We start from the raw sequence: 21,215 nt of genomic DNA on the forward strand, positions 1-21,215 counted from the left end.
TCCATTTGGGTAAGGGGCATATTCTCCACTTTGACATCAAGGAGAAAATGAAGAAACCAACTGTGTTCGGGCAAGCCTTCTTCATTGAAGAGATGGGCACTCTTGCTGATGAGCACCTTGAAGAGTTACCACCTGAGGACGACGAGGAGGGAGCATCTCCCTCTACTCATTCCCCATAGAAGGTAACCCACTACTTTCCTTTGTATATACCATTTCGTTTTTGCATATTAGTTTTCTCTTTTGGGTATCTCTCTCTCTCCTTGACAACACAGAGACTACTATGGAGATTGAGCATTGTATGCATGAGTTGATCCCTTTCTTAGATATATTATGTGCAATGTCAAGGCTACTTGTTTTGAGAGTGAACCACCTTTAAAATCATATATTTTGAACCTCTTGACTCACTTGAATAAAAGTCTTCCCTTACCCAACCAAATGACTTGGACCAACTGACCATTGCAAAAATTCACCTGATGTTTTATGCTTAATGAATGTGAGAGTTGGCTGATTGCATGTGTGAATGCATGATGATGAGTGTAGGGATGAAAAGAGTTGAATAGGCCTAGAGAAGCTAGAGTATAATAAGAGAAGGTGTACTAATGCTGAATTTAGATGTTGATTTGAGTGCTTTGTGTGTTTCTTTTGGCTATGAGCTCTCACCTTCAAACCTCTCTCCCTATGAGTTCTAGAAAGTTCACTTGTGGACAAGTAAAAAAACAAGTTTGGGGGAGTTGATATCTTGCATATTTCCATTATCTTATCCATTCGTCCATGTGCATTTTCATCATATAGATTAGGATTTAGCCATGTCTAGGTTGCATTTTGCATACATATGTCTCCATTAGGTATTGGAGTACCACATGGAGTTCCTGGAGACATTTGGGTACATTTGGAGCTCAAGGGAGGTGATTAGAGTGATCATTGGACGAGCAATGCATGGGAGCGACCTACCGGAGCGACGCCATGAACTCGCTCGCCATCTACGCTTCGGAGCGACCTCCTAGAGCGACAAGGCGAAGTCGCTCCAGCTCCTAGAGCGACCTCACCGCAGCGACACCCAGAGGTCGCTCGGGTTGTGTCGATTTGAGAGCGACGAACAAGCCGGGAGCGACCTCCTAGAGCGACACCCTAAGGTCGCTCGCGTCTATGGTTTCTGAGCAAGCCGGTAGCGACGTCTTCAGAGTGACACAGCCAGGTCGCTCGCGAGGAAACGACCCGGGAGTGACCTCTCGCAGCGACGTGCCGAGGTCGCTCCGCGTCTATTTGTTTGGCGAATTCATGATTTCTTAAGGGCCTTTTGGTCATTCATTATGCACGTTTTTACTTTTCAAAAACCTACGTTTTAAACATCTTTGGTAGCCACCAGAGGCTGATTATCTTGGATCTATTGAGAAATACACAAAAACTCTCTTGAGAAGTTCATCTCTGGGATTTTGATTGTTATGTTCTTGTGTTATTGTTGATTTCTTATATTTTTCTCTACATGATTAATCTGAAATCCAATATGGGTTTAAGAGGAATCATGGAGATTAGTGAGTAATCACTTTTTGAATTCATGGGTTAGGGAGATTAAGGGTGATTAGGTTAGTTCTAGGATGTTTTTTAGTGTAGATCATTCTTGTTCCTTGCTAGTAGAGTATTCATAATGCATCTTCTGAGTTGGCCACTCAAAAGTTGATCAATAGACATTTTCCACCACCCAAAAGGTGTTTGATGAAATGCCTGAGACAACTCTCCTAGGCTTTAGTATACTTTGCCAAAGACATTTGTTGTTAAAGGTGCTAAGATAGCTAATAGACTTGTTAGTAATGATTGCTTTCATATTATTCAACCAAAGACATTTGATGTTTGAGATATGTTAGCAATGAGCATTCATCTAGACATAGAGCTTGCTTAGAATTGTGTCTAGGCTTAAGGTTGATAGTTTGATTGATCATTTGTCATCCTTAGTTCGATACTTGATCACCCAAGGTCTAATCCCTATGCCCATGAGTTCTTTTTTCCCTTAGTCAAGAAAGTATCATTCTGTTATTGCTTTCTAGTATTAGTAGTAATTTAAACTCATCTAAATCATTGGTTGCACTTAGATTAAGTGAGTACTTGCATTCTCGGTGCTTTGATATCCCTCAGAACTGGTTCGACAATCTTTTATACTATAACATTTGCCTTAGGAGACTTGAAAACTCCTAATATGAGGTATCAATGCGGCAATGTCATTTAAAAAGGTAATATGACACATAAATTCGGTAATCTAGAAAAGGTTAGGTGGGGTTTTTTACTGTACAAAATAGAAACCGAGAGATTTCAATTCATCATCAACTGGTATAAACCAAAAGGATGAGTGTTACAAAAACAAAACAAAAGGATGATTGTTTTGGGAATCTATGCCATTGCCAACTTTGGATGTGTCACATGTCATTCCAAATTAAAAGAATAAAGTCACAATAATGCGACGATAAGAAAATCTTCCTTCTATGATACTTTGATACCATATTTGTCCCACCCATATATCTCTCTATGCATGGTGCTTTATCAGTTTCTTGGTTTCTTACAAACAATAGTTTTGACTCCATATTCATGCACGGTCCCTTAAAATAAAATATTAAGCTTCGTTACCTAATTGTAACGAGTCATCACATTAAGAACAAAAAACATACACAATTCAGCTAAAGACCAGTGAAAAACCATAAAATACAATAACCATTTTATGAATAAAAGTAATCTGAAACTGTATTCTATTAACAATTTCTTTAAAAGTATTCTATTAACAATTCACACACGTATTCTACAGGACTTGAATTTGAATATCCAAAACGGGATTATGTTGTTTTTGAACTATTGTTTACTCTCCTCAAAAGTGGAGAGAATTTGTGCTATTTTAAGCTATATCCATCTGAAATGTTTTTTACCCTTAGTTTTCCTGATTTGTAAATATTCAGCTGCCCTCAGAGTAAATAGTTGTACTCTAAAAAAATTACTCCAAAATAACTATACACTAACACCCTATATGTTTGTTGTACTCCCTACACACCAAATATCCCCTATTTGCACTCCATACCCTAAATCCCTCCAATTTTCTTCTTCCCCCCATCATTACTATTTTCCCCCATTTGTATGGTATCCCATCCTTTTAAGTATATTGAGCTAATTTGCTCTAAAATATTTTCAATATTTTGACTTTGCTTTATCTAACTATCAACGTGATTATGTAGTTTCTTTTAAACTGTACGTAGTTCAAACCACTTATAAGATCTATCATCTAAACATAAGAATAATGGTTCTCAATAAAAAAAATTCATCATTTTTAAATAATGGTAACACATAAATATTTCCATCACAGAAGAATCATTAAGATACTTACCATTGAAAGGAATCAAATTCTTGAGAGAACTACTCAAGATAATTGACACTTCACTTAGTGACTAGATTGACTAGATTTTACTTATTTAACTTATGTAAATCTTCTATCTTATTAAAACAGAAACATTGAGTTGGACCTAACATTTATTCTGTAAGTTTTTAAATTAAATACATCTTTCTATTTTATAATTAAACCTACATATAATCACTAAAATTTATTTCTTTATACTATTATCCATGTTTCCAAACAATATACTCATTTTTAATATTATTATCCATGTTTCCAAACAAAAAATAAATTAATCTTGTGTCCAAACAATATAAAATATTAGATCTCATCTTTTTAATGATTTCTAACAATTTTCTTTCAAATTATTTAGATAAATTAGATGATTGAAAAAACTCAAATATTTTAAAAAAACGAAAATAAATAGAACTTATTTTTACTGGTTTAAATACTAAAAAAACATTTTAATCAATAATAAATCAATTAAATTAACGGATTATTTTAAGTATATTTCCTAAATATTGTTATATATCATTTATTTAAGTAACAGAATAATTCAATAATAGCCATTACATAATATATATATGTTATACATTGTACAAAAAATAAAATAAATTAATTTAATTATATAAAAAGGAGTAATATGATCAACATATTTATAGTTTTTATTATTTTATATCTATCAATTTCTCTATCAAAATTTTGTATTATAACTTTATAAAATTACAAAACAATGAACTTTAAAATTTGGATTAAAAAGTGACATATTATGAACTCTAACAATTTAAATCAAATTGGATTACATATACGGTCATCTATCGGTTAAATCGGTTAATCTCGGGTTCTAGTGATTTTTTAATATGTTTTAAAAACCTAAATCAAATTATTGGATTACTAGATTAACCGGTTTGATTACGGGTTGGGTCGAATTTAAAAGCACCGATTGAAATTCAAAAATATTTTAAAGTTTTACAATAAAAAAATATTTGTTAAGTTATTAGTGAATTTTTTTATCATAAAATATTCCACGCTTGCAAAGCGCGGATATAGATCTAGTGAACAAGTAAATTAGGTTCATTCTCTATTGCGTATTTAATACAAGTAAGATACATATTCTCTCTGACGTATTCATATCTTTTCAACCTTGAAAAATGACATATTTTAATTCTTTTAAGTTCCTAGCTACAATTTTGACCGTCTAAAGTTTTTGTCTAAATCTTGGATAAACGTACTTATGCATTGCACCGATTACCAAATGCAAATTGGACCTGCACATTTACAAGTTAATTCTCACCTAATATATCGTTTTCTTAATTTCTTGTTATGCTCCCAAAAAAATGAAGCTTAAATGAAAATCCGTTTCCGTGGTTATTTCATGACATCAATTTGTTCACGCAATCTCTAAGCGTTTCCCGACCACAGCTCGGTGTTGTTGTGCTTATCTTAGCATGTGTTTGTGGGCAACGTGAAACTCCTGGTCCAATCATGTACTATTATATAGATGTGTTCGAAATGAGATAAATTTACAATATGATACTGACACGTATAGTTTTTTTTGTCATCCACTTGAAAAACTCATAATGACTCTGTAAACCAAATCGGCGGTTCCGGATCCATGTGAACGACATAAGAAAGTTTTTTTTTTGGCACTGCGTGCTAGACTATCCGCCTTTAAATTCTGGTGTTTTTAGTACATGAATGATCTCTTAGCTTAAGAACTTCCTTTCGGAATCTTGGTATCTTCCAAATAATTTGCAAAATCTGGTCATTCTTCTGACACGTATAGAGTTTTGCGGAAATTTCGATCATGTATATCTCAATTTGGTGAACCAAAAAGCATTCGAGATGCATCCAAACGTTTAAAAAGGCATACGGCCGAGCCAGAAAAAAAATTCATTGGGGCAAATAATAATTATAAGAAAATTATTATTAAATAATTAAATTATCTTATAAATGCATTTTGTCAATTATATAAATTCATTACCATATAGTTTATATGTAAAACAATTTTTTTTCAAAAGTTGCTTATTATCAAAAGAATAATAAAAAATTCTAACAATGAAAATATGTTTTTCACATGGTATGACAAATACAAATACATATACTTGTGTTAAAAATACATATATTTAGATTATAAAAGAGGGTTTCTTACAAAAATTATGAAACTTAAAATGATGGAAATACTAATATTTATTTGATGTTTACTAAAACCATCAAGCAAATTATTTTTGAAGAAAGAAAATCATTTTCTTTTATAAAAATGGAAATCATACTAATATTTATTTAATGTTTGCGAATCAGATAAGGAAACATGATAATGGTATCAAAAATGTATTAAATGGCGTTTAAAAACAGAAATAATGGAGAAATTAAACTGATTTTTTTCGAATTGATTGTGTTATAGGGGGCAATAAATATTTTCAGTGGGGGCAATCAAATTTTCTTCTTAGCATTTAAAGGAAATTTTAAATTTATGGGGGCAACTGCCCCTTACTTACCTTATGTAGCTTCGCCCCTGCGCATACATAGATATATAATATATTCGATGTCGATGCTACGTAATACTTAATATGCTTCTTGCTTATATGAAAATCTCAATGAGATTTAGGAATAATAACTCTAATTTCAGAAACTTCGCTCAAATTGTGTTATATCAATATACAAATAGCAAACAAATAAATCAAAACCGGTATACGGGAATGTAAAATGGTAACTAAGTAAATGCAAAAAAAAAGAAGAGAATTTGTACTCCTTATACATCAAATATCCCTATTTGCACTCCATACACTATATCCCTCCATTTTTTTTCCCCCAATCATTACTATTTTCCCCCTATTCTATGGTATCTCATCCTTTTTGGTATATTCAGCAAATTGTTCAAAAAAAAATGGATGTTGTATTACCAAGCAGTAGCACCTGGTGGTAAGAGAAAAATTTGAGGAACAATACGTAAGGCGATAGTGATCAGTTCAATTCAAGTTTTAGAAGTTAACATTCGCCATTGCTTGCCCAAGTGAAATGGTACCATGGTTTAACCTCCATCGAGAAAACTCTTGGAAATTATTTAGGACCTCGGCCCGATAGTTTTTTTAAAAGGCTTTATTGGTGAAATAACCAAAACAAGAAAATTAGATTTGTAGAGAGAGAGAGGAAGACAAAGATAGGAAGATAAATGAGGAGAGAGAGTAAGATTTTAGTTAGGTAGTGAATTTTGTTTTTTTTTTTGTGTTATTGAGCCCAATTCCCTTTAAAAATGGCTGTTGAAAACAAAAATCAATTGATAGATGTTGTGAAACAATAGGTTTTAGAGATGAATGTTTCTGTATTTCATTAATGAATAAGTGTTCACTTTATATAGAGGATTACAAGATAAATAAAAATGAAAGTATCCAAAACCTAAACCACCTAGGATTAGGAAAGACTACTAATACATAATATGGAAAGATTACAAAGAAAGGAAATCCTAATCATACAAGGAAAAGGAAAACATGTATGTGGCCGCCTCTCTCTCTCCTCAATGTGGCCGACTCTCTCTCCTCTCTCTCTCTCTCTCTCCTGCGGATGGGCCGGTTTATGGACCGGGCCGGTTATGGACATCCATCAATTGATTTATAACACTCCCCCTGGGATGCCATAACCATTCAGGGATTGTAATACGCTTAATGTTGCCTCATTAAAGCCTTATCATGAAAAACTCAGTGGGACAAAAACATGATGAAGGAAAAGAGTACAACTAGAGATGGCAATTGGGATCACCCGCAACCCATTTGTCCCCCCCGCCGCGGTACCATTTTCAGTTGGGTCTTTGCGGTCGTACCGCCACGGGACGCGGGCCCTGAACCCTATGACCAATCCCGACCCGCACTATAGCATAGCGGGTTATGCGGGTCGGCCCGCGGGCCCTATCTTCAAAGCTTGACCAATCCTGTGAACCTGCAAGAAAATGAGATTCTCATTTCTTACAAGTGTTGGGGTCGAAAACGGTTGCGACGAAGTTAACGTCCAAATCCCCACAAAATACAAGTATGTCTTTTCGCAACAAATCATGCTCGGTCAAGAGAACGTCACAACGTATGTTCCCGAGATAAAGCTTCGTTTGAATTCTATTTAGATCAAACATAAGCAATCGGAAACATACCCAGACCGGTTACGGATAGGTCCGAGTATGACGATCGGAACACGGACTTACCAAGCTCGGTCATTACGCTACTACCACACATGCACGCTGTCCGGTCACTACGTAGCGACCGAGCGTCCGTCCCGCTCGGTCGCTACGTAGCGACCGAGCGTCTCGGTCAACGTCTGTTCCGCTCGATCGCTACGTAGCGACCGAGCTCTTCCGAAACATCGATACGACAATTAATCCATGCATTCTCGTCTACCCTTCGATGCTATCTCCCGAAGACCGTAGCGAACCCATTTCATGTTTCCCGCCATTCTAATTCAAGTCATCGATCAAACTTTACGGTAAAAACCGCGGAGAGTTCATTCTTTATCGAAAGAAGCCGTAATAAACGCTTCGAGTCAGAAGACGGCCCAAAGGGACCTAAGACATGACTTGAGGCCTAACTTACGATTTCTTAACCAGCAGCCCGTAACCGCATGACGGTTTACGCTTGGTTCGCAAGGAAAGATAAATGTCAAGTTTCCGCGGATAAATACGAAACTTTGAAGATTTACGAGGATCGGAAAAAAATGGAATATCTCCCTTTTTATGCTATGACGGCTTAAGGGCAGAAGAGGAAAAGCGCAAACCGACCTAGGAGCCAGTATATAAGGAGTCCTAGGCGAGAAGCATGGGAGGACTTTTCTCAGAGCAAACTTAGCAGTTAGAGCAATTAGGCATATTTCCGTTTTTGTTACTCGAGCTGCGACTCAACTAGGTTATTGCCGTCTTAGGGTTTTAGAACTAGGAATCTCGCCGACAGCTGTCGTAGCCCAGGCTCTTACCTTGTTGTAGCGCCTAAACGCGAATTCAGAATAAGATCTACTTTCTCTCTCTTTTCAATTTCTTATATTTTATCGTTGTTATTCTTGTGTTCTGATTGCTTGGCGTGTGGTATTAGCAGATATCCGGGACCTCTGGGAAATTAGGGTTTTCCTAGTTTCCTTATTTAAATGGAATTCGACAGTGCGAATTTCGGTTCCACAGTTTGGCGCTAGAAGGAGGGGGGGGGGTACGGATCAATCTAACTCTCAACCACATCACGCTCAACCAGACATGTCAACTGACGACGCGGATAACGTGCAGACTCCTCTTAACGGAAGCAGTGGCACTGACCTCCACACTCCCGCAGCGGACGTATCCGCGGCCAACGCACCAGCCAACGCCGCGGCGCTCGAGAAGTTAAAAAAGATGTTCGCCACCTACGACAAAGGTCGGAAGAACAGGATAAGCTCGTGAGCACCTTGACCAAACAAGTTGAAACTTTAACGGCAAGGACTCGAGCAATCCGCCCCCGCGGAACCACTAAAGTCCGCGGGAAAAGACTCTACTTCGCAACCCCACTCGACAGGCCTGGAGCCGCGCTGGGAACGACCTTCGGGTCAAAACCCTAGCGAGAAATCTCCCATCAAAAAGGAAAACCCTGAAAGTCCTCCGCCTCCCGCGAAGGCTTCGGAGGACAACGGAGTTGAGCACGTCGACCTCGATCCTAGCAATGTCTCCAATGATACTGATGAGTTCGTCGACAGACATCCAAGGAGGACCAGAAGCCGATTCGCTCAGGAAAGCTCTCCGTTCGACAAACCAATGACAGAAGAGGAGGAAATCCTCTATTGGAACGAACAAGAAGAGCTGGCTGAAAAGCAAACCGAGCTCACTCGCAGTAAACGCCGACGGGCTCGGAAATCTGCTGGCGAGACGTCGGATATCCGCGATCTTCACGACTATATCACCAAGACTGCGGCAGAAGTAAGAGCTCTGAAATCCCAAATCCATCACGCTACCAGCGCTGCACCCGAGATCGACAGGCTGCTGGAAGGGGCTCGGAAGACCCCCTACACCACCCGCATCTCAGATATGAGGGTATCCGATCCGGAAAACTCAAAGTACCGAGGTATGATGGTACGACCGATCCGAACCCGCACCTTCAGGCTTTCCACATCACGATGGGAAGAGCGAGGCTGAAGGACGGCGAAAAGACGCCGGCTAATGCCACCTGTTCGTCAAGAATCTGGAAGGGGTAGCTCTCGAATGGTTCGCACGCCTTAACAGAAACTCTATCGGAAGTTTCCGACAACTCGCATCGGAATTTCTCAAGCAATACTCTATGTTCATAGATAGAGAAACTTCCGATGTCGATCTCTGGAGTTTGTCCCAGAGGGAAGACGAACCCCTCCGCGAGTTCATCAGCCGGTTCAAGTTGGTAATGTCCAGGGTCAGTGGGATAAGCGACAAGGTGGCCATTGATGCGTTCAGAAAGGCGCTCTGGTACAAGTCGAAATTCATAAAATGGATAGCCCTCGACAAACCGCGGACGATCAGGACGCCCTCCACAAGGCAATGGACTACATCATGATCGAGGAAGAAACGAAAGTCTTATCGCAAAAACATAAGTCGGAGAGACCATCCTCGAAAGATGTAGATCCAAAAACGAAGAAGAAGAACCCTCGTAACGACAAGTATGTCCATCACGAGGGGGAAGATCTCCAAGGAGCGCACAATTACGCGATCAGCTCGGACCAGGGCCGAACCACGGGTAATACGTGGACTCGCAATCAAGGATATGATGAAAACACCTTCTGCGAGTTCCACCAGTCCCGAGGACACTCCACGACTAACTGCAAAGTCTTGGGAGCAAGGCTGGCCGCGAAGCTACTAGCTGGAGAGCTCTCGGAAGTGACCAGCGTGAAAGATCTCATCCTCGAGACCGATCACCCCCCCGAAGGCGGACAGAAATCCTCCCGCAGAGAATCTCCTCAAAGAAACCAATCTGGGGATAAACGCGGCAGAAGGCCGGACGACAAGGGAAACGATAACAATCGTCGCAGAGTCAACATGATCATTGGAGGATCGCAATTCTGCAACGATACGGTTTCAGCCATCAAGGCTTACCAGCGGAAGGCGGAGTCGAGCCCAAACTGGCCTACATGGTCTCCTACCCGAGATGATCATAATTGCTCAATCACCTTCACGAAGGAGGAAGCCAGCGGGATCGATCAACCTCACTGCGATCCGCTCGTCATAGATCTCGTCATACGAGATCTGGAAGTCGGCAGAGTTCTCATTGACACAGGAAGCACACAATGTAATCTTCCACGACACTCTCAATCGGATGAGCATCAAACTGGGAGAAGTAACTCCAACGCCGAAAACGCTCACGGTTTTTCAGGTGAAGTATCGATGACCCTCGGGTCAATCCAGCTGCCAGTCATCGCCAAGGAGATCACGAAAATCGTCGAATTCGTGGTGGTCGATCATCCTGCCATCTACAACGTAATCATGGGAACCCTATGGCTCAACGTCATGCAAGCCGTTCCATCAACGTACCACCTGGGTGTCAATTCCCGACCCCAAACGGAGTCGCAGCTATCTGGGGATGTCAGAAACAGTCGCGACTATGCTTCCTCGCGGAGCACAAGTTAAGGCAGATGACGACCTCTGCAACGGCAAACCGCGAGCGCACGAAGATAGATAAATCTTCGGCCAAATACGCTTCAAGAAAAGACGATTTAACATCGTCTGCTGACACAAACGCTTCGGGTGTCGAAATCAATACGAGTCCGAAGCCGACACTACGACTCAACTGGAACATCCGGAAGACCGCTGACCCGGCCGCGGTCACCACGATCAAGGCGGTCAGCACGGTGACAATCGCCGAGTAAAAACGCTCGCGGCATAAAATAGAACTACGAGAGGCTTGATCCTCGAAAGAGGTACGTAGGCAGCTCGTCGAAAGACGAGTTCAGCTATCCCCCTCTCTAAAAAGGGGGGGGGGGGAGTGGGTGCGTATCTTCGTATACTCCCTTATAGGAAAAGATGCGTTATTGTAATCGAGTTTTTTAGAGATTTCGAAATTTTTTACTACAATATGCGTCGCTCCTTTTTAAGACACTTGCGCTTCAATTAACGCAAAAGTCTCAGAACACGCTTAGAAAATCTACAAACGTTAAGACTCTTGTCAGCAGCCTCATACGGCCCAAAATCCCAAAACAATCCCTCTTCAGCACCAAAATATACGTATAGTCTTCGAAATAACTGCGAGACGTCGCCAAGTTAAAAGTCGAGACGATGCGAACGAATTGTCCGAACGCGAGCACAAAAACCTTACACTCCCGTTCGTCGATTGGCCCTGACGAACACATCAGCCATCTTAAACAAACGCAACTTGATCACTCTTTTGATCTTCGAACGTCCAACACAAGGACGAAAGCGCGCTACAAAAACTGAAATTTTGGTCTAGCACTTCCAGTTGGCTTAAAAATTGTCTCTGGAAAGATGCTCGATTTGTACCATACAAGTCATATAAGCCGAGAACCTATCGCAGACTTTAAATCGGTACGAATCAGGTAGAAATCGCAACAGGAAAATCGATAGCCGGCTAGTCACAGCACAAACCTTAAAACCGAAGTAAGCCTAGGTCTTGCCCTAAACCCATCGCATTGGTCTCAGACATCTCAAAGACATGATATCTAAATGATACGAGATCCTAAAACATGTCTCTCCGTTCATATCTCAACGTTCCCGAAAGTCCGTAAGATAATAATTTTTACGAAAACTCACGTCTCGAACAAACCAACAGATTGAACGCCTCAACGAAGTTAAATATGAGAAGACAAATCATGTTTACTTCAAACCCACTCGAAACAAAGTAACTCAAACAAACATCCATTATATATATATATACCGCATAGCGGTAGGGGTTCAATGCCACCGACGGCCAGTCCCGATAAAAATAAAAGCGGCCAAAACAGGCCCATACAAAGTTCGAAGGCCACACTCGGCCGGACATATATGAACGAAGGCCACATTTGGCCGCAGAATACTAGATAAGGGAAAAACTTCTTCCCGTCAAACACTCACCTCTCACAGATCAAAGTTAAAATTCCCGGACAAGGAAGCTCCGAATGCATCCGCGGGATAGTTCACTTCCTCATCGTCACCAGCAAACTCGGTCGTGGTCTCTACGGTATCTGGAGAAACCGGGATGGGATCCCAGAATCTTGAATTCCTCGTCGATCGGAGAAATGAGCATCTCAGCGTGAGCATGATCCTTCATGCCGCCCTTCATTAACTCCATCTCCCTCTCGAAAACGTAGTCATCACCGCCCGCGTCTTCCAAAGGCTCCCAACTGATCCGCGACACTAACGGAAGTCGCCCAGCGAGTTGAAAGCATCCTTGAGATTCCCGTACTCGACCTGGAATTCAGAGGCGCGAGTCTTCATCGAAAATCTCCCTCTTTCCCTTCTGTTCAGCACCTTCGAACAGTCCTCGCATGATCACGAGCAAGTTGAGCATCTCGCGCCAACATCTCGTCTCGCATGCGAGCAAGATCCTTTTCCGTCTTCTCTCCGCTTTAAAGCGATAAATCATGGCTTCTCTATGGCTCGCCTCAATGGCCGATCCAAGCAAGTTCAAGCCCTGTAAACCGATTGACACGTTATAAGCAAAAAAAAAATATATATACACTCGAAACGATCGTCAAAATTCTTAAAGCCTATACCCCGTTGATGGTACGAGATCCTTCCACGACGACTTTTGGCCTCCCCGACTTGTTCGTGGACGGAGGAGCATCGAAGCCCGAGGGAAGACCAGTGAAGAAATCATCAAAGTCCAGAATAGGGACCTCGCTCGTACCGCTTCCATCGCCGAAAACAAGGTCCGGATCCCATCCTGGAAGCATGCAATCGTCCACCGAAAACTCCAGGTCACCGAGGTCAATATCTTTCCCCTTCGAAGAATTCAGCCCCGTCGCAACCGCGGGCGCAGCGTCGGGACCTTGGTCATCAGGCTCGGAATCACTCCCTGTTTCCCCGCCCAAAGCAGGACTAGGATGCACAAACCTCAACGCCTTTCGCACTCTCTTCGGCGTAAAGGAAGTCCAGAAGAAAGGACCGTTCCTCAGCAGATCACTCACCGTGATAATGTCCTCAGGAACGGAGCAAGGGATTGATGAAGGGACGATCGTTCGGCAACCTCCGGAACAATGGGATACAACTCTTCTCGACAGACGCAGTGTCCACACGAACGAAGAAGAAATTCTTCCACGAGTTGAAGTTAGAAGTAAACCCCTTAACCACTGACATGAAGTTCCGAGGGACCAGCCTGTACTTGTTCGTATCCTTGATGATCTGCAACCTAAGAAGCGCTTCGAAATGATCGACGGTAAGAGAGAGACCATGCTCATAGCTCAGGATCAGGACTCCAATGAGGTGCTGGATGCCAAGGGGATATTCAGTTATTATCGCCACCCCCGAAACGATCCAACACACAGACGATAATTTCGGGAATCGGGAACCACAAACGACATCGCACTACGAATGCTTCGTAACAAGTAAAGTAACCCTCCGGGGGAATACTAGCGCGCTCTCCTTGACGAGGAACCCTGAACACCACCGCATCCGAAATATGTAGAACGACCGCATGACCTCGAAGAATTCGCTAGTACTCCTACTTGTGTGCACCTTCCTCGACCGGGCGACGGTTCATGACCGGGAATGATTTCTCTTTGGGAGGCGTGATCGAACCATAACACGCCACCCACTATGCCTCGTTCTCGGCCGGGTCTACCGAATGAGGAACGAATTCCATCTTTGGCACACATAGCTCTTTAGAAACGTTCGCGGGCAAGGACCTTTCTTCGAACTCCTCTTCTTACTCGACATCTCGTGTGTTTTCTTTTTTTTTATCAAGAAGGAAATGATAGAGAGAAAGAGAAAGAAGAAAGAATTTTCAAGAAACCTCTCTATGAGAATGAGTAAGTGTAAAGATTGTGAAGAAATTACCTCCCTTCTTATAGGCATGAGAAATTACTATTTACTTGCGGATTTTCGGACCCGAACTTCGCCCAAATACACCAATCTCGTCCGAACTCGCCATACCGCACGTTAGGATCTCACTAGAAATCCACGATCCTAACGAGCTGGGGGCTAACTGTTGTGGTCGAAAACGGTTGCGACGAAGTTAACGTCCAAATCCCCGCAAAATACAAGTATGTCTTTTCGCAACAATTCATGCTCGGTCAAGAGAATGTCACAACGTATGTAGCCAAGATAAAGCTTCGTTCGAATTCTATTTAGATCAAACATAAGCCATCGGAAACATACCCAGACCGGTTACGGATAGGTCCGAGTATGACGATCGGAACACGGACGAACCAAGCTCGGTCATTATGCTACTACCGCACATGTACGCTATGACGATCGGGAGCTCGTCGCTACGTAGTGACCGAGCGTTCGTCCCGCTCGGTCGCTACGTAGCGACCGAGCCCAAGCCGAAGCTCGGTCGCTACGTAGCGACCGAGCGTCCGTTCCGCTCGATTGCTACGTAGCGACCGAGCTCTTCCGAAACATCGATGCGACAATTAATCCATGCATTTCGTCTACCCTTCGATGCTATCTCCCGAAGACCGTAGCGAACCCATTTCATGTTTCCCGCCATTCTAAGTCATCGATCAAACTTTACGGTGAAAACCGTGGAAAGTTTGTTCTCTACCGAAAGAAGCCGTAATAAACGCTTCGAGTCAGAAGACGGCCCAAAGGGACCTAAGACATGACTCGAGGCCCAACTTACGATTTCTTAACCAGCAGCCCGTAAGCCGCATGATGGTTTACCGCTTGGTTCGCAAGGAAAGATAATGTCAACTTTCCGCGGATAAATACAAAACTTTGAAGATAATTACGAGGATTGGAAAAAATGGAATATCTCAATTTTTATGCTATGACGGGTTAAGGGCAAAAGAAGAAAAGCGCAAACCGACCTAGGAGCCAGTATATAAGGAGTCCTAGGCGAGAAGCATGGGATGACTTTTCTCAGAGCAAACTTAGCACTTAGAGCAATTAGGCATATTTCTGTTTTTGTTATTCGAGCTGCGACTCAACTAGGTTATTGCTGTCTTAGGGTTTTAGAACTAGGAATCTCGCCGACAGCTCTCGTAGCCCAGGCTCTTACCTTGTTGTAACGCCCGAACGCGAATTCGGAATAAGATCTACTTTGCTCTCTTTTCGATTTCTTATACTTTATCGTTGTTATTTTTGTGTTCTGATTGCTTGGTGTGTGGTATTAGCAGATATCCGGGACCTCTGGGAAATTAGGGTTTTCCTAGTTTTCTTATTTAAACGGAAATCGACAGTGCGAATTTCTGTTCCCACAACAAGCATACGACACTATCCATAATCTAATCAAAATCAAAGATATGACAAACAAACAGATAACCCTTAAGTTATGTTGAATTAGTCATCAGGAATCACTTTCATTAGTCTCGTTTTGAGTTTTAGACAATGTTCGGACTGAAGTTTTACATTGTTCACTACACACTTTTTCCATCATCAAACGAAACATGGTAGTATGATTTGTACCTGTTCACTTGCTGTTGTTTTGAAGCAACTCATCCTTTGTCTACAGGTTTCCTTTTCCTTATGTTGTTATGACGCTCTAGCTTTCTCCAACAGCTGTGTTTTCCCTCGTCAAAGTCCGGGAGCAGATGGAACCTGCCATATGGTTTACTCATTCTAAGGATGGTAACAAGACCGATAAGACCAAAAAAGTCTCCCATAAACAATACTAACTAGCTATTAGATAGTTGATAAAAGTGAATTGGTTCAGCTCAGCTTATGCAGAACAAAGAGAGTTGTTTAATAATTTATGTATAATTTGTGGAACCAACAATCTCTCCGCAAGTCACCCAATTTCCTAATGGTAGCTTTAATAGTTTCTAAAACTACCACAAAGACATCATAAATCAATCTAGATCTTGAAGATATCGTGCTGAAAATCAACTTTCATGAAGATAGTTATTAACTTATGTTTGTTACGTGTGCAGCGTTTGTAATTTGCACTTACGTTCATTAGTCATTACTCATTACTTAATTAGTCTCGTTTTGTTTCTAAGACACTACATAAGTAACTTCAGTTCTTTAAAGATGTGAATTGGCACCAATAATTCAACATGTAAAGGTAAAGTGCACGGATATTCATAAGTTCATAACCAAATTCAAATAAACCAAACACCAAATCAGTACCACATCCATGCAATAAATTCTTTCTCTAAAGAAATTGTTCATGATTTGTGGCTCAAAAGGAAAGAAAGAAGATGATGCCGAGAATAAGACACTTACTTGATCAAATGATAAGATGAATACCATGCATGGAGAAGTTACTGTCGAGAATCGAAGTTGCTGTGGTGGATTGAAGAAGAAGATACGCCGGAGGAGATCGTCTTTCAAATCATCAGTTCTCTCTGTTTCTTTGCCGGTGGGAGCTCGAAGAGACAAGATGATGAAGTGGGTGCGGATCCCGCGTGTCCCGCGGTACAACATGATCCCATCCCGCTTCCGGCCCAAACCCGCACAAGCCCAGCCCGCGAGGCCCGCTAAAAAATGGGCCTAGTTATGTAGTGACCAATCCCGACCCGCAGCAGATCTTAATGGGCCGGTCCCGCGGGCAAGCTCCTAAATTGCCATACTCTAGTACAAACACGTACTACTCCCCCTGATGAGAACCTCAGTAGAGGTCTTTCAGCCTACGCATCCCAATCTGATGCGTGAGCTTCCTGAATGTACAGGTCGGAAGTGCCTTAGTGAATAAATCGGCCGAGTTATCACTAGACCGTACTTGGATCACTTGACCTCTCCGGTCTTTTGCAATCGTGGGTAAAGAAGAACTTAGGCAAAATATGTTTTTTTCCTATCCCCTTTGATATAATCATCTTTGAGCTGAGCAATGCAAGCCGCATTGTCCTCGAAGATAATGGTCGGCTCTTTGCATTCGACCATCCCACAATCTGATCGGATGTGTTGGGTCATCGACCTCAACCAAACGACCTCGCGGCTGGCCTCATGAATGGCTAGTATTTTCCGAATGATTGGATGATGTGGCCGCGATGGTCTGTTTCATGGAACGCCATTATATGGCCGTACCTCCATGTGTAAAGACATATCCTGTTTGTGATCAAGCTTGATGTGGATCTGATAAATATCCAACAACAGCAAAACCAACTAAACCATCTTTGTTATGGTTAGTATAATATAGACCAAAGTCTTTCGTTCCTTGCAGGTAACGAAGAACGTGTTTGATCCCGTTCCAGTGCCTTAGGGTCGGACAGGAGCTGAACCTGGACTGGAGATTCACGGCAAAGGCTATATCAGGCAGTGTATGAGTTGCCAAATACATCAAGGCTCCAATGGCACTGAGATAAGGCATTTCGGGACCAAGGACATCCTCATCGTCCATTTGGGACGGAATGGGTCAGTGTCCAGGCCGAGTGATCTCACGACCATGGGACTGGTCAGAGGATGGCAATCGGCCATATTAAACCTCTTGAGTACGTTCTCTGTGTATGCTTTCTGATGCACAAGGATACCATTACTTATGTACTCAATCTGTAATCCCAAACATAATTTTTTTTCCCGAGATCTTTCATCTCAAATTCTTTCTTAAGGTATTCAACCGTTTGGGAAATCTCACTCACCAGAGGTCCAAGGATGTTCAGATCATCAACATACACAGCTATGATCACGAACCCTTGATTTTCGAATTTCTTTATGAAAATACATGGACTGATAGGGTCATTTCTATATCCCTCTTTTACTAGGTACTCACTGAGTCTATTGTACCACATCTGTCCGGATTGTTTCAGTCCATAAAGAGATTTTCCAACTTAATACAATGTTGGTCTCGAGAACTCTCTTTGTTTTTCAATTCTATACCCTCTGGGACTTTCATATAAATGTCATTATCCAGTGGACCATAAAGGTATGCGGTTACAACATCCATTAACCGCAAATTAGACCCTCTCTCACCTCGGCCAGGCTTATCAAAATCTGAAGGTCGTAGCATCCACCACAGGGGAGTATGTCTCCTCATAATCTATTTTAGGTCTCTGTGAGAATCCTTGTGCAACAAGCCGGGCTTTATACCTCACGACTTCACCATTCTCATTTTTCTTCCTCACAAAGACCCATTGGTATCCCACTGGTTTAATATCATGAGGTGTTCGGATTATTGGACCAAACACACCTCTCTTTCTCAGTGATTCTAATTCCACGTTTATGGCTTCTTTCCACTTAAGCCAATCTGATCTTTGCATGCATGCATATATAGACGTGGGTTCTTGATCCTCATTATCCATAAGTTCAAGTGCTACTTCATAAGCAAATAAATCATCCATGTCGACATGTTTTCTGTTCCACTGTTTCCCAGACAAGACATAGTTCATTGAGATCTCATTATTATCTGCACCATGAGTACCATGAATCTTGGCGTCCCAAGAATCATTTTTTTGGCACATCAGGGCCGGACACTTTAGTGGCATCAGGTCCGGCCATGTCTAAAGCCGGGTTGGTCGCGGCCACATCACGGGCTTGATCGGCCGCGGCCGTGTCTGGTGTCTTATGAACCTCGGTTGCACCTTTTTTTATTTTCCGAGGGTTCTTATCTTTGGAACCTATTGGTCTACCACGTTTCACACGCTGGCTAGACTCTGTAGCAACTTGATGTGTCCCTCTTGAACATCAATTCTTATTGGTGCATTAGCAGCAGGTATGTATGACTTGATCACACTTTTCGGGTCAGCAAAGGAATCTGGCAATTGATTAGCTAGCTTTTGTAAATGTATAATATTTTGAACTTCAAGATCACACACTTGAGTTCGAGGATCTTGCCAAGAAATGGATGTTTGATTCCATGAAATTTCTTTTATCATTTTGCTGCTATCTCCCCCCCAAGGTCGGATGTTCGGATTCATTAAAATGACAATCCGCATATCTGGTCTTAAACAAATCACCCGTAGTTGGCTCAAGATATTTTAAATTGTGGGGGAATAAAATCCGACATATATCCCCATCCTCCTTTGAGGTCCCATCTTTGTTCTCTGTGGTGGAGCTATAGGAACATAAACGGCACAGCCGAATCTCTTAAGATGGGATACGTCTGACTCATGACCCGTAAGTAATTGTAATGGGGAATACTTATGTTCACTTGATGGTCTGATGTGTATGAGCTCGGCCGCGTGAAGGACCGCATGTCCCCACGCTGAGACCGGAAGCCTTGACCTCATGAGTAATGGTCGAGCTATGAGCTGTATGCGTTTATAAATGACTCGGCCAAGCCGTTTTGTGTATGTACATGTGCCACGGAGTGTTCCACACTTACCCCCATGGACATACAATAGTCATTAAACGCTTGGGAAGTGAACTCACCAGCATTATCAAGATGTATAGTCTTAATGGAAAATCTGGAAAGTGTGCTCGTAATCGAATTATCTGAGAAAGCAACCTGGCAAAGGCCAAGTTCCTGGTCGACAGGAGACAGACATGCGACCATCTAGTGGACGCATCTATGAGACGTTCCACAAGGTGGATGTATTGGTCCACAGATGTCTCCTTGAATTATTTCCAGAAATTTTATAGTCTCTTTAGTGACTTTAACTGGTGATGGCCTAGAAATGAGTTTCCCTTGGGAACAAGCAACAAGATAGGTGCTTAGGATGACTTGTTTCTCTCTTAAGGGAATGGCCGTTCGAGTTCATAATCAGTTTCCGCATCATGGACGACCCGGGATGACCCAGCCGTCGTGCCACAAAAATGAAGTTATCGATTGCCTCTTTATTAAAAGTGACATTAGCTTTTATTTATTATATAGGTCTTTAAAACAAGTTTAAAATAAAAGACAACATAGAATTTAAAAACACCAAAACATAGAAATCAGATTATAATGTCAAAATCTCTTCAGTCTTTAAGACAATCTGAAGTTTCATAATCCATAAGATTGTCCTTGTCATGATCGAAGTCTTTTTCATTGTCTTGACAAACCATATGGGCGGATTCTTCCCTTTCAAACTCTCTTGATAAAACTCAACAAGATGCTTTGGACTTCTACAAGTCTTAGCCCAATGATGGTCCATTCCACATCTATGGCACCTGATTTACTTGATTAGGTCGAGTGTTGAGGTTTAAACGAAGATCCATGTCCACGACCATGGCCTCGTCCAAATGAGCCACGATCATGTCCATGATCTCGTCCATTCTGATTACCTCGTCCGCGGCTAGAGAAACCTCGGCCACGGCCACGTCCGTATCTACTTCCTCGACCACGGCCATAATAGCCATTTCCTTGGATATGGTGGGACTCTTTATCGTCCTCAGTGTTGTGTGTTTCAGGTGGTGCTGCTGAGCCAACAGGTCTCATCTCACTGTTTTTCATTAATAACTCATTATTCTGCTCAGCAAGCAAGAGACAAAAATAAGATCAGCATAGGTCTTAAAACCTTTCTCTCTGTACTGTTGTTGTAACATCACATTGCTTGTGTGGAAAGTGGAAAAGGTTTTCTCAAGCATATCCTGATCCGTAATACTTTCACAACACAGTTTCAACTTTGAAACGATCTTAAACATGGCCGAGTTGTACTCGTCCACGGACTTATAGTCTTGGATTCTTAGATCCCTCCAATCAGACCGAGCCTTAGGCAAGATCACCGTTCTCTGGTGATCATATCTTGATTTCAATTCGTTCCAAAGCTCTAGTGGATTGTCAATGGTTAGGTATTGATCCTTGAGACTCTCAGCTAGATGGTGATGAATGATCAAGATGGCTCTGTAACGATCTTTCTCATTTGAGTTGTTGTCCTCGGTGATACATTCACCGAGACCTTTGGATTTCAATATGATCTTGGTATCAAGCGCCCACTA

The 21,215-nt window shown here is 41.8% G+C and overlaps 1 pseudogene; it reads right to left on the reverse strand.

Annotated features, from left to right (window-relative positions):
• Window positions 1-20,636, reverse strand: part of LOC125601134 — a 34,782-nt pseudogene extending 14,146 nt beyond the window's left edge.
• Between the last annotated feature and the right edge of the window lie 579 nt (window positions 20,637-21,215).

The sequence above is a fragment of the Brassica napus genome, unplaced genomic scaffold, assembly GCF_020379485.1.
Source record: "Brassica napus cultivar Da-Ae unplaced genomic scaffold, Da-Ae ScsIHWf_2453;HRSCAF=3167, whole genome shotgun sequence".
NCBI lineage: Eukaryota > Viridiplantae > Streptophyta > Magnoliopsida > Brassicales > Brassicaceae > Brassica > Brassica napus.